Here is a 14988-nt window from a genome sequence, read left to right on the forward strand (position 1 = left end):
TCCCCCACCACAGAGAAGCAGGGCAGCCGGTCTTGCACAGCCTGGGAGCCCGTGGAGAAGGAGGAAATTGAAGAGCAAAACTCTTGCATAAGTCACTGCAGGGAGATTCCCCCAGCCCAGGAAAACTCTGGAAGCAAGAGACAGAAACTCAGCAGAATCAGGCCCAAGGCCAGAACCCTGGCTGGAGGCTGGGCCAGTCCAGCCACCCAGACTCCTGAGTGGCCTCCGCCTGACCTGGAGACACCAGGATTGCCCTACCGGGTCTCCACCCTCCCTACCAGGAGTCCTAGGGGACAGATAAACTCTGCCTGTCTGCTCTGGGTCAGGGTGGTGGCTCAGCAACTCCCTGGGGTGTTGTGTGGTGGAATCCTGCTGCTTGCTCAACTCCTGCCCCCCTTAGGTCTGGCTCCTGAAGAAGCAACAGGTTCAAGCGATCAGGCATCCAGCCCACAGAATCTGGAGCCAGGCTACTGGCATTCAATTTTGGATTAACATTTCTGGAACTGCATGACCTTGGGGGTATCCCTTCCCTTCCCGTGTTCCTTCACCTTTGAAGAAAGGGACTCTAAAACTTACTTCTTGGAGATGTTCGAAGCTAAGGAGAAAGCATAGACACGTCAGAGCAGCTGTGACAGTGAGTCAGGACCTCTGTCCTTTCTCTTCTGACAGCGCTCCTGGTTTGCAGATGGTCTCCCTCTGCCAGCTTCTACCTGGCTACCCCTGCTGCCTGTTCCGATAATAGTCACAAGATCCACCTTGTGCTCTGCACTGGGCTGGGCGTGTGTTTTCTTGGAAGAGTTAACACAGACTGGGGGAGCTGGTGTGCACACCTCACACCCTCATGCTCTGGTATTTGAACTCTTGAAGCACCTGAAAGGGGAGGGGCTCCTATATTGTGCTCCTTGGAGCATACACAGCTTTGGGGATAGGCCAGATGGATAGTACGCGATAGCAACTATCTGAACTGGAGAATATGTGCTCAACTTCTCTGAGCCTCGGTTGCAAGAAATAAATGAATAGATATCTGTAATAGGCTAAGAACAAAGCTGAGCTCAAGATATACCATACTTTAAAAAATATTTATTATACTTATTTATTTTTGAAATGAATATGTTTTCATTTTTTAAAGATTTATTTATTTTATTTCTGAGAGTACTGGGTCACTGTCTTCAGACACACCAGAAAAGGGCATCAGATCCCATTACAGATGGTTGTGAGCCACCATGTGGTTGCTGGGAATTGAACTCAGGGCCTCTGGAAGAGCAGTTAGTGCTCTTAACCACTGAGTCATCTCTCCAGCCCTAAGATCTACCATATTATAAACAAACATGTACAGATGTATACATCAATTACTCCTCTGCAGACCTATGGTGTTGATCAGTATGTGAGAACCGAGATCTAAAAATCACACAAGGTCACTCTTTTCTAAAAAATTAATCTCTGTGGGATTTTATTCTTCAAATATTTATTCATCCAATAAGTATATATGAAGTACCTACTATGTACCAGGGAACAGGTACAGGTGGGTTCAGCAAATGATCCCTGGGACTGTCTGTCTGTCTGTCTATCTATCTATCTATCTATCTATCTATTTATCTATCTATCTATCTATCTGTCATCTGTCTATCATCTATTTATCTATCTATCCATCCATCTATCTATCTATTTTTGGTTTGTCAAACCAGTCTTGCTCTGTCTCCCATGCTTACCTAAACTCTCTCTCTTCCTGCCTCTAAGTCCCAATGGACAGGCCAGGGCTATGGAGAGCTTATGTCATGGATGAAGCAAGGAAGACCACAGTGGAATGAGAAGGACGGCCATGGTGAAGCCAGGAGTGGCTCAGGTTGTAAACAGAGGTCTTCACAGGTCCTTAGGCTGCTGAGCTGGCGGGCTATGGGAAGCCTGCCAGGAGCACGGCCTGGAAGTGCGAGGCCCTCCTTCTTGTTAGTGTTCTCTGTGGGGCTCTGCCCTCCAAAAGCTCACACTTAAGCCAAGCACCTGTGTGAGAACAGATCTTACTTACCAGGCTCAAGAGCTCTGACTAAGGTCTAGCCTAATATTGGAGGGACCACAGGCTCAGGACAGTGCCCTGCAGGGAGCCCAGGCAGGGAAGGACAGAACTAAAAGAGCTGGGGATTTGCCTGAGAAGGCCTTTGGCTGGGCTCCTGACTTAAAGTTGAGGGTGGCTTCAACAGTCAATCTGATCTTGAGCAAGTTGCCTTGCCTCTCAGAGCCTCAGTTTCTCTACTTGCTAAATGAAGACATTACTTTCAGACATGACCAACCTTTTGACATTGTGATAAGACATTGTCATCTAAAAAATTCACGCTCAAAAGCCCCATAATTACTTCTTTTTTTTTTAAATTGCAAAACATTCCATATTTTTAGACCACTTTCTTAGCTGTCCCCAGCCATTTGCCATGAGCAGTCTACAGGCTGTAGACTGAGCATGTCTGTAAGGCATGGTGGGTGGGATACCTTTAATTCTAGCACTCAGGAGGCAGAGGCAGGCAGATCTCTGTGAGTTCAAGGCCAGCCTGACCTACATAGCAAGTTCCAGGTCAGCCAGAGATACATAGTGAGACCCTGACTCAAAAACCAAATAGAAGAAGAAGAAGAAAGAAGAAGGAAGAGGAGGAGGAGGAGGGGGAGGAGGAAGAAAAAAGGAGGAAGAGGAGGAGGAGGAGGAGGAGGAAGAGGAGGAGGAGAAGAAGAAGAAGAAGAAGAAGAAGAAGAAGAAGAAGAAGAAGAAGAAGAAGAAGAAGAAGAAGAAGAAGAAGAAGAAGAAGAAGAAGCAGCAGCAGCAGAAGAAGCAGAAGCAGAAGCAGAAGCAGCTTTAAAACTTGATGATAAGAGGAGCCTGGGAACTCAGGCTAAGGATGTTAAAGTGGCAAATTCATCTTTCGTGGTAGACTGAAATAAACTGGGCATGCATCCATACAGGAAACAGGGCAGGTCCAACCTCACTGGAGTTAAATCAACACTCCTGTACCCCGACCCCACCCCAGGCTGAAAGAATAAGCTGGGCACTCCCTGTGTGATCCCTGGCCCCCCAAACTTCCTCTCTGAGCCTCGGTGGTCCCCTTATGAATCCACAGAGGGGCCTGGACTGAACTTGTGGCTTTATAATACAGCACATGCTTAGAACACATGAGGCCTGGATTCCAGGCACCTCACCTCATTAGTGACACTGGTGACCCAGGAAGCATTAACATGGAGCCTGGCTGTCCCAGGACTGCCTGGGAAGCAAGCTGGAGTCTCAAACAACACACTTCCTCTGAGTCTGTTTTTTTTTTTTTGGCTAGAGCCCTGGACTGTTCTTATAATTAGCCGCATGGATGTATATAAACAAGGCTAGCAGAGGGGTGGGCGGATGAGACACACAGTAGGTGTTCCTCTCTGTTACTATTATTGTTACTACTGTTGCTGCTGTTAGGGACGGGAGGGCAACCTTCAGCTCTTTCCAGGAAAGCCTGAAACACCCCCTTCTTTATCCCTCTTACTTAAACCAGAGCAGTTGCCAGGGCCACAATTCAGAAATCTTCTTTAGGCTAAACGTGGGGACCGCTGTGACCCCCATAATCTTACACCACACCAAAAAGCCAGTTCAGGCACAGTCAATCTCATAGTTAGTTCTTCCTGCACCCTGACTGAGGAGCACCATGACATCTGAACCAGTGCCACCTGGGCCTGCCCCAGCCTGGACCTGCCCTGGTTCCCCACTCCTGGTCCACGACATTAGTAAATTAATCTAGTTCTGGACTGCCCTGTCCTCCCGTGAGCCACTTCTCATTTAGTGACTCACGGCTCTCTGGAGTACCGTGCTGTAGCGGAAGGAACCTCAGCAGGATAAAGAGAAGTGGTTGATTAATGATGTCTGACCCTGTGCAGGGCAGGGGCAGGGGCAGAGCAACAGGTGTGTCAGCTTTGTGTCACCAAGGAACTAGGAGAGTCCTAAGGCCCCATCTCATTTGCATGAATGATAGTTTTCAGGAAAGACACTAGAAACCAAGACGACCAAGACAAGAGGACAAAACCAGGGCTACTGATCCATGCCCTCTGGGCGCTACGCTACGCAGGATTCCTCCTTAGGACTGCAATGGCCTTCAGGACCAGGAAGGGGTGTGGCCAGGCTGACTTGACAGTCATCTGTCTAGGAGAGCAGATGCTGATGCAGAACTAATTCCTCGTGGTTCTAGGTCCCCTCCTTTGGGGGACCCCAACCGTATGCTGAAAATCCCAGAGGCAGATGGTTCAGCTGAAAATAGTATTTACAGGGATGTCTTCTGCAGGCTTGCATCCAAACATATAGAAGCTCCAGTCCGTTTGCTAGTCTGACTGGGCATGAGACCTAAGCACAGTGGCGCAGACACTTTGGAACTGTGTGATGTTCAGAAAGTTACAGACCATCTCTGAGACAAAACAGCACGTTACATACAATAAAGACACTGAAGGTAATCGGCCCAGCTTTTAGTCGAGAATAAGTCCTTACAGTTAGGTATAGGGATGGATCGAAGCACAAATAATATTATTTACAAGACATAAGGTCTGAGAGAAGGGCTTGAACAAGCTGCAAAAGGGAATGCTTGATAGGCGTGCTCACCAGAAACTGAGCTACTGAACTTTGTTATTTCAACGTACATGAGGAACTGGCTCTCCCAGGAAGGTGGTTTATGCCACTCATGGCTCAGGGAAGGGAGCAACTTGAATGGGTAAGTTGTATTTCCCACTTCCCAGTGAGGAAAACTGGGCTTCAATATCCAGGGCTGTCACGGGACCACACGAATGTGTCATCAGCAGTTAGAGACAAAGAACTAGGGGAAAATGAGGGCGTGTGTTACCGGGAACTGAACCCGGGAACTCACATTTCTTTGAGCTAAGTTCCAACACTATGAGACAGGTACTCATCTATTGCCTGGGCAGGCCTTAAATTTATCCTCCTGCCTCAGCTCCTAAGTAACTGGGATTACAGGCCTTTTTTCTTTTTCTTTCCTTTCTTTCTTCCTTCTTCCCTCCCTCCTTCCTTTCTTTCTTTCTTTCCTTCTTTCTTCCTTTCTTTCCTTCCTTCTTCTTCAGATTCGCGTAATCCAGGTTGGCCCCAAACTTAATGTATAGCTAAGGATGACCCTGAACTTCTGTGTGCTGCGTTTGCCATGCTACCACACCCTGTTTACATAGCATTGGGGATGGTCTCAGTGCATCATAGACAGGCATAGCAATGCAGCAATGGGCATGCCTAGGAGCACGGAGTCTGGAAGAGGGAGCGGGACTCAAGATGCACTGATGAGACAGCCTTGACTTAGCACCAACGGTGTGTCAATCCTATGCAGAAGTCAGGTCAGCCTTTGTGGCTAGGCTGGGAGGAGATGGGCTTGGCCAACTCAGCCAGCAGGATGCGGGGATTCCAAGGGGAAGAGTATCATCTAAGGATACATGTGAGCTGCTGACAAAGGAAGCCGCTGCTAGAGTGGAACTCAGCAGCTGGGGACGGGCCTAGCAAGAATGAATGTCTGGGTCCAATTCCCTGCCCTGCAAATAAAATAAAATAAAGATCTTTACAAAGGTCACATTTCGGGTTTCCCAAGTAAAAGCAATTTGTTCTGGCCCTTGAAGGCTTCTAAAGGTCAGTATGAAAACACTGGCAGACCTCTGCCCAGTAGCCTACGGACCACCAGACGAAGGACAGAACTTCACTCCTCCACCCAGACATCCAAGAGGACGAGGGCCAGGCTCAAACCTAAGCCCAGGTGAGGTTGATGGAATTACAGTATTTGGCAGGCTGAGGCAGGAGGATTGCCAACAGCATGGGGCTGCTGTGAGACTCAGTCAGAACCAGAAAAATAACAAAAGCCTGGGGTTTCGGATGAGTAAGGGGTTGGAGGCCCACGACAGGGTCTCTCTGGTCTTTCTACACAGAAACTACCACCAGACACTTCCACAACCCGGACAGGGCTCTGCTCAGAGATCATCACCTCTGAGCCTCTCCAGCAGCAAGAGGAGAGAATGGCGAGGGTGGACATGGGTGCTGGGAACTCAGGGTGGAATGAAGCAGGACCTTATATAGTGTAATGTCAACTTCCGCAAGTGCAAGGTGCAGGGGCCTGAGATATAACTCTCAGGAATGGAGGTCACCCAAGTCCACTTTGTGTCCCCCAAACAGCTTATTCCTGTAGACCTGGAAGCTCGTGCCTGGTTCTATCCCTAAGGGCCTCATATTTTTCCACCAGGCCCCACAGCCTCCACATTGCTCTCCAGCTCACCCAGTGATTCTGAGACTCCAACCGAGGCCACCTTGCCACCCACCTGTCATCAAAGACTTTTTTGGTGTCAGCAAAATGATAAAGAGGAGAGCCGTGGGCGTGGTCGTAGGCCTTGTGTGTGACGTGGACAGTGAGGTTGGGTAATGGAAACCACGGGAATCCCTTGTCCCTGTGCTGCTCGGGCTCCAGAGCGTAGGGATGTCTTGGGGAGGCCCAGGGGACTAAATGTCTACAGGTAGATAATGATGTCCCATTCCCCCAAACTTCTGGAGCCCTCTAGATTCCACTTAAGCAAGAAGAGGCTCCCCACCTAATCGGATCTTTCAGAGATGCAGCTAGGCCATAGCAGTAGGTCAGTGCTATGATCCCACTCCCAGCCCCCTGTAGGCTGGCCCCAGCCATGCATAGTCATTCAAATATAATGCCCTTCCAATTCCACCCCTAAACTACAAACACAGAGGCAGCTGGGGTGCTTGGGAGGCAAGTGGGCTGTACAAGGGACTGGAGTGCCTGGGGAACTGCAGCTAAATAGATGGAGCAGCTGCCTCTCAGCTCCAGCCATTGTGGTCGGGCAGAGGCGTGGCCCTGTAGACTCTACATCTTCTGATCTTTCAAGAGAAGCCAGAAACCAGTGTTTTTGTGTAAAACGAAACCACCCGGGGTTTAACAACACCAGCAACTAAATTGAAGCTTTTAGCTCAGTGTAGGAGCCAAGTGTCCTGCCCCTGCCCACCCTTCACCCCCCACCCCTAGGTTCTGGGCTCTCCACTCACAGTAGGCCAGATGTGAGGGACCTCAGTTAGACCCATTCCAAGTTTCAGGAAATCCCATCCTCTCTCCTCTTCAGGCATCTTGGTTTACAGATGGGGAAACTGAGGCTAGAGAGGGGAAGTGACATGTCCAAGCTCACACAGGTGATTTATAAAGACAGATCTCTCCCTCCGCCCGCAGCATCTTCATCCTCCCTTGTGGGTACAGATTTTCAAGAAAGGTAAACTCGGGGCCAAGGATGTGGCTCAGTTGGTACAGTGCTTGCCCACTATGCATGAAGCTCTTGGTTTTACTCCCAGCACACAAAGAACACCCGGAGGTACACACCTGTACTTCCAGAACTTGGGAGGTGAAGGCAGCAGGATCAGCAAAATTCAATGCCATCCTTTGCTACATAGCAAGTTTCAAGGCCAGCCTGGGCTACATAAGACCCTGTTTCAAATAAGTAAGTAAGTAAGTAAGTAAGTAAGTAAATAAATAGGAAATTAATGACATACTATGGAAGTAACACAGTAACACACCAAGTCCAAGAGAGGCATGGCGCGCACGCGCGCGCGCACACACACACACACACACACACACACACCCCAAAGAGCCAGGAGGCTGAGCCTAAACAGCTGTATGCCCCTGGGCAAGCTGTTTTCCCTCTCTGGGCCTCAAAGATACCAATGGACACAGCCTTCAATTCTAGGCATCTGAGGTCTTCTCTGCAGCCAGCAGTTTGCGGCCTCCAATAACTATAAAGCAATAATAGTAATAATACTGGGTGAGCAAGTCCACACCAGCCAGGAAAGAACACCACAGTTTTTAGAGAAACCCGACTCTTGGTTACTGGAATTCAAAAGGGGCGATGGTAATAACATGGGGGTGAGGGGGGTAGTTTAACCACCATCCTCCATTTGAACAAAAACACATCTGCTTTAACTTCGTCTCCTTCCCCGGCCCCTACCCTCAGCTCAAATTTTACCCCTTCATTTGAGAAGTTAAATCAAATGCAAACAATTGATTTCATGCCACAGCGAGGCTGGGGTTTGAAGCACGGAAAACTTTAAGCACAGGCCTTTTCTGGGAGCAATTACAAAATGTTGGGGGGGGGCATGAGAAAGTGGATAAATATAGAGAGCACTTTGGCATGTTCTTTGGACATGGAGCATCAATAATGATGCTGGGGGTGACTATGAGCTGTCATTCAAGAGAGGGAAAGCGATTTGCTTCCTGTCAAAGCTGAGAATTAGAACCAAAGTATTGATTTTTTTTTTTTTTTTTTTGGTTTTTCGAGACAGGGTTTCTCTGTGTAGCCCTGGCTGTCCTGGAACTTGCTCTGTAGACCAGGCTGACCTCAAACTCAGAGATCTGCCTGCCTCTGCCTCCCAAGTGCTGGGATTAAAGGCATTTGCCACCACAGCTTGGTTTAAATTACTCTTTTACAATCCGTGTAGGTGAAGCCTAAAGTTAGTAGACTGCTTATGATCTTGCTGGCCCTCAGCAACTGGTCAACCACCCATGTTTATTACCCCACATCACAGATGATCTGAACAGGGAATCTGAGAGTTCAAGAAGCTTGTCTAGGGTCACACAGCAGGACAGATAATAAATTTTCAATCTCTGGCCTCCCACTGTATTCTGAAGGTCAGAACAGCTCCAGAAATAAGAAGCAGGGGGGAGCCAAAATAACAAACATACCACAGGGCCCAGCCCTGGTGTGCCAATGACGATGGGCTCTTGTGCTCCGGAGCTCAGTCAGCATTCCTGTGGCCACGTGGAGAATTCTGAGCACAAGTTCTCAGCCCAGTTTGCTCCGCTACCCACAAGGTTCTCCTAAAGCTCCAGGGTTTTTGTGTTAATAAGTGCAGTCAGATAGACTTCATGCTGAGAACTTCAAACTCTACCCCTGGATTCTGCATCCTGACTTCATCCCCATCTCCCCTTCCCTGGAAGCCTGAAGCCCACAGACTCTCTGGCAGGGATGTCGTTGAATCTATCACAGAACCTAAAATTGTACATCCTTGAGCCCAGCCCAAGTGGCTTGTATATGTCCCAGGGCAGGCCACTGTCCCTTCAAGAGGTTTCTTCACGTGCAGAAAAGGATAACATCTCCTATCTTTGCAGGATAGAACAGGAAAGGGCCTGGTGCTGGGCTGCGTGGGTGATGAGGTGGAAGTGGATGGCAAGAGATTCCTGGGTTATTCCCAGCCTGGAGCTCCAGGCTCCCTTCCTAGGCCGTGTCCGGGAGGGAGGAGGTACATCTGAGTAACAGTAAGGAAGGCCGAGTGCTTCCTCCCAGCACAGCCCATCAGGGAATGGGCAGAGCCTGGGCAAAGGTGGTTGACGGGATCACAGGGTTCAGAGGCAATGACATAACCCTGTACACTCTGATGCAATTTCTGCTGAGACTGGAGCTGGGGACAGCCACAGCTTTCTAAAGTATATGAACCTGCTAAACACGTTGCAAGCTATACAGCATCCTCTCCACCAGAGAATCTACAGACCAAAGGCTTCCAGCTCCTGTACACCTAGAAGGAGAATTCTGAGCCACAGTGAGACCAGAGCTGTGTCCTGATGACACAGCTATGCCCCATGCACGGGCGGCTCGCTGTGACAAGGTGTGACATCTTTATCCCTTTCTTTGGGAACTACTTCATCTTTTTTCTACCATGTGACACTCAAATTTTCAAAGCCTTGAAAGAATTTGTGATGCCAATGTTCACCTCAATGTGTGTGTGGGGTGTCGTTATTTACTGTTCCCCTCTTGGCACCTATATCAGGATTTAGCGCACCCACGGTCTGACCTGTTGGTTCTTTTGGTTCACTGTAGTCCTAACATATAGGACTACACCTATATAGAACCGTCACACACATGACCAGGAACCAGTCCAGACCTGTCTTACTCCACTAGTAGCCTTCTGAGAAGCTGTGTTCTCCCCCAAGGAAATCAGAGACAGTTCAGGAACTGGAAAAGGAGGCAGAGAGAGGAGATGGGCAGAGGGTGGAAAAGGAAAGAGCTGGTTAGGAAGATGAGAGAGGCTTGGAGGATGAAGGGAGGCCTGGGGGCAGGGATCTCCTTCATCTCCTGCACTGCGGAGAATGGGCAACAGGGTTCAATTCCTGATGTCACTTACCTACATTGTCTAAAACTCGATGACCCTATTCGTAAATGAGATGTCTGTCGGTTGTCAGAGCAGTCCTTAGCACACAGTAGGCATTCAATAAACAATTGTCCTCCTCACTAATTCTCAACCAGACTGAAAATCTGAGCCTGCCTGAAGGGATCTTTGAGTTCTTTTTGGAGCCAAAGGTTCTTTCAGCCCTGAGAATCATCCCTCTATTACATGTATGTGTGCGCGCGTATGCATGTATTATGTACATATGAATGTATGCATGATTTTTGAGACCTAATCTCCATAGGTAGCTAGAGTGGCCTCGAACTCACAGAGAGTCTTCAGCCTCCAGACTGCCAGCACCTCTCCAGACTCTGCCTTGCCAGCCCTCTCTTTTAATCAGGATTCACTGGCACACCCCAGAGTCCTTTGCAAGGCCTCCTTACCCAGGCCCATTACGGATTACCATGGACAATGTGGGGTAAGAATGAGGTTTTCCTCCGCAGTGACTGTGCCTTTAACCCTTTCTTGCCCGGGCTGGGCAAGGCAGCAGCCCCACTCTCACCTGCACGCAGCCCAGAGCCCAGAGCCGTTCACAGGCTCCTTCCGCTTCCTGGGCTCCCCCCACTCCCAGACAGATACAAGCACGCGGTCTCCGATCTCTCCCGCCAAAGATCGCAGCACGTGCCTTCTTCCAGCTGCTCCCCAACTACTTTAGACACCAACGGGACAGAGTGGCTTGGGACCACGAAGGGCGCAGCTGTGGGCTACGGCGGCGCGTGGGCACCGGGAGCAGGTGCTTAGCACGAGGGTGGGGTCCTGGGTAGCGGCTCCGCGGGCGCTACGTCCATCATCCTGCCAGGCCCCAAGAGATGCGCGCGGGGTGCGGGCTGGGAGAGCGTGGGTCCCCTAGGGAGCCTGACCTTCCACGTGCCCCCACCGTGGCTGGGACAGTCACTGCGGGAGCCGCGGAGCTCGTGGGAGTCGCGCCAGCTGCGGGCGCAGCATGCTTCCCTTACCTGCAGGCACTCGTGGGGAGGGTCTGTCCCGGCGCGCGAGCAGCGGCCCTAGGGAGCGCAGTGGCGGGAGCGTACTCTGGCGGCCACCTCCCCCGCCTGCTTATGAAGGCGGCCCGGCCGAGCACCCGCCGGCCTCCCCGCCCCCGGCCGCCCCGCCCCCGGCCCGCACCCCGAGCCCCAGGCGGGTGCCTCTGCGTTGCCAGGGCGCCCCCTGCCGGGAGCGCGGTGCTCGACCCCGCCCATAGGGCTGCAACCAGCAGGGTAGCCCGCCTTGCCTCTCCCTGAGGCTCATCCTGGCTTCAGGTTGCAGCTGGCTTGTCTTGAGGTTTGAGTTCTCTGTAGGAGTCTTTGTCCTCGATGGTTGTCTTCCTGTGCCTGATCCCGCACGTCTGAGAACCCACTCTTTTCTCTGTGCATTTTTCTACCTATACATCCTTGTCTGTCACACATGCGCCTCTGAGCCTCACACCTCAACCCCTTTCCTGTCCACTTTTTTTTTTTTTTTTTTTGCCCTTAGCTAAGTCAGTAGGAAGCAGAGGGAGATCCCTCGGGCAGGGCCCTCCCTCCCTAATATCTGCAGAAACAGGGACTCAGGACATTGTGTTTGTCCCAGTCAGAAGGCCCAGGATCTGCCCGGGGCAGACTACTTCCCAGGCAGTGGAGCCAGACTGTCCAGGCCCACAAGCCTGTTCTGGTGACTTTGGGGGACTGGCCAAAGCTCTACAACCAGCAGACACTATCCCCTGGTTTTTCTGGCTTCCCGTTATTGGGGGAGTTTTAAGAGAACTTGTTTGGAAAATGCACAGGAAACAAATTCTAGATCAATGGGAGAGGAAAGTGGGTGCTCTTGGCTGGGTGCTTGTGGGCCACCACCTCCCTGGCATGAGAGCCAGTCTGGGTTTGAAGTCTCCAATCCCTTTCCTGCTGATAGCTCCTGGAGGTCGGTTTGAATACCTCCTCATTTCCTCCTAAGAGGAGGGTCTTACCTACCGAAGCCTATCTGTGCCTCTAATCCCTAACAGCCAGAGATTTGAAAGCAAGGATCTCGTTTCCCTGAACTCCATCTCCCTCAGCACCTACACCCCAGGATTGCCCAGTTCTACCCTGAAGCTCCACCTTAGGTCCAGGCATCTTCTATATGAGCGCTACCACTGAGCCCATTGTACAGAAGGAAAAGCAAGGCCCAGAGACAACTTATGACTCATCGGTAAGCTCAGGGCCAGAACTGGAGTCTGATGCCAAAAACCAAGAATGTCTGGATTTGTTTTTATTTGTTCTTGTATTTCAATAATTAATGCTGTTTATTTACAGTCGTGCTAGGAAATTTCCCTTAAGAAATAAGTTTATGTTTTTACAAAGTGAGACCAAGTACTGGGTAAGTTACTCCTTATTTATGTATTTTGTAGCGAGGTCATGGTGGCAAAAGTCATGGGGGGGGGCGATGAATAAATGAGGTTTTGGACATTTCGCATCCTTGTCTGTAAGAAGCTGAGAGTGAAGACAGCAGTGAGCTCAGAACACAGCAATTAGCAATGGCTTGCTAGCACCAAAGGGCTCAAGATTACAAAAGACTTGAGATTGTATCAGCATCTGTGTGCCAAGGGACATCCACATCCAAGAAAGTCCTTCCTTCCCAACATGGGCAGAGCTGAGAAGCTGGAGCAGCAGCAGATGAAGGTATCCATGAGCCTCCTTCCCGCCCCAACACCATGAGCCCCCTCCCTGCCCCAACACCATCCATGGGGAATGAGCAATTCTGGTTTAGCTCATGGCTAGCCTGAGACCACGTGTCTTCATGGAGAGTCTCAGGGATCGGAGTGGCTGCTTATCTCCCCCCCTCCCCTCCCATCTTCTTCACTACACTTGACCTGTTGTTGGTCTCTGACCCTCAAGAATTCAGTTGAAGAATGTAGTTCATTCTTCATGGTCTAGCACTTGCCTATGTGCATGAGACCCTGGGTCCCAAATTCAGCACAGAAGTAAGCAATCAACTGAGATGGTGTCTCCCAGCATCCCTTGCTTCTCTAATCTCTGGGTACCACTTTTGATGCTGCCTGAAAGCCAGGAGGAGGCCAAGCCTTCACATCAGGAGCCTGAACCCCACCTCCACCCCCTGCCCTAGCTCTGTCCTGGCTGGCTGGTAGGTTGGCTGACAAGGTATCTCTGGTTAAGAGGTTTGGTCCAGAACATTCGTAAATGCAGCCCAGATTCTGAGGCGCAGCTGGTGGAAGCAGCTCCTTACATAGATCTCACACCATCTTTTCATACGTGGTCTCCAGAGTACTAGCCCAAGATGAAAGAGATGAGCAATCGGCACCACTTGACCTCCAAGGTCCTGTGTCTGAGAGCTATGCGTTCTTCCTCTTTGTCCACATTAATTCCATGCCATGAGCTCCCTGCCTGAAATAAGGCCCAAGTTTCATAGCCATGGCTGGGTTGACCCACAGACCTATAATCCTAATATTCAGAGGGCTGAGGCAGGAGGATCACAAATCCAAGACCAAACAACTGCAGAGAGGGTTCATGTCTTTAAAAAAAGGGATGGGGGGGGGGGGCTCAAGTAAGAGCCAAGAGTCCAGAAGCTTAGAGTAGGGACCTCGGAGGACAGAGAGGGACAAAGGAGAGGGGACAGCTGGTGGAGGCAGTGTGGCCCCTGAGGTAGGAAAGACTGTCTGAACTCCAGTAGATGTTTAAAGATGTGATTGTTGCATTTCAAGCTGAGGTCTAACCAAGGCTTCAGCTTCTTCACTCCCAGGATCCCCTCTGGCCCCGCCTTCAACTCAGTATGGAAATAAACTTGGCAGGGCAGTGGTAGCTCACGCCTTTAATCCCAGCACTTGGGAGGCAGAGGCAGGTGGATTTCTGAGTTCGAGGCCAGCACAGAGTGAGTTCCAGGACAGCCAGGGCTATACAGAGAAACCCTGTCTCGAAAAACAAACAAAAGAAAGAGAGAGAGAGAGAGAGAGAGAGAGAGAGAGAGAGAGAGAGAGAGAGAGAGAGAGAGAGAGAGAAAGGAAGAAAAGAAAAGAAAATGAACTTGAAGACTTGGAAGGTGGGACCTACATTACGGTGCCTGAGTCCATGTAGTGAGTCAGGCTGCCCAGAGCAGCCCTCCATGCAGAATGGGGAATTCACAGTTGGAAAAGTAAAGTCCACTGTGAGCTGTCCTGTGAGGAACACTTCCTGTGTGCCTATCAACCAGATGCAAAGCTCTCTTCACAGTAAGGCTTATTTCGTAACCACGGAGGCAGCCTCTCTAGCACCACTCTTCCCCCAACCCTCTCTTTAAGAGGGGCATCTCACTGGGCGGTGGTGACACATGCCTCCAGTCCCAGCACATGGGAGGCAAAGGCAGGCAGAGTTTGAGGCATGCAGAGTTTGAGGCTAGCATAGTCTCAGAGAGAGAGAGAGAGAGAGAGAGAGAGAGAGAGAAAGAGAGAGAGAGAGAGAGAGAGAGAGAGAGAGAGAGTGTCAGTGTGGCCCCTGAAGTAGGAAAGACTGTCTGAACTCCAGTAGATGTTTAAAGGTGTGATTGTTGCATTTCAAGCTGAGGTCTAACCAAGGCTTATCATGTTATCAGTATCATGTTGCCCAGGATAGCCTCAAACTGATATGTAGTCAAGGATGGTTCTTCTGCCTCCACTTCCTGCATGCTAAGATGGCAGATGTGTGCTACCACTTATGTATATGTACCACTAGAGATTGAACCCAGGGGTCCATGTATGCTATGTGAGTATTTTACCCTCTGAGCTATATTTCTAGCCCCACTGGGGTGATCTTAAACTCCCAATCTACTGCCTCTGTCACCCAAGTGCTGGGATTATAGGAACAGATCATCTT

General features: G+C 50.2%; 1 protein-coding gene across 1 annotated transcript in view; it reads right to left on the reverse strand.

The window, feature by feature from the left end:
• Alpl (alkaline phosphatase, biomineralization associated) overlaps positions 1-11311 on the reverse strand; it is a 52691-nt gene extending 41380 nt beyond the window's left edge. The window contains exon 1 of the mRNA XM_031379146.1: positions 11149-11311. The gene's annotated coding sequence lies outside the window, so the exon portion shown is untranslated. The remainder of the gene's footprint in view (positions 1-11148) is intronic.
• Positions 11312-14988: the final 3677 nt, after the last annotated feature.

This window comes from Mastomys coucha, unplaced genomic scaffold (assembly GCF_008632895.1).
Source record: "Mastomys coucha isolate ucsf_1 unplaced genomic scaffold, UCSF_Mcou_1 pScaffold18, whole genome shotgun sequence".
In the NCBI taxonomy this organism is placed as follows: Eukaryota; Metazoa; Chordata; class Mammalia; order Rodentia; family Muridae; genus Mastomys; species Mastomys coucha.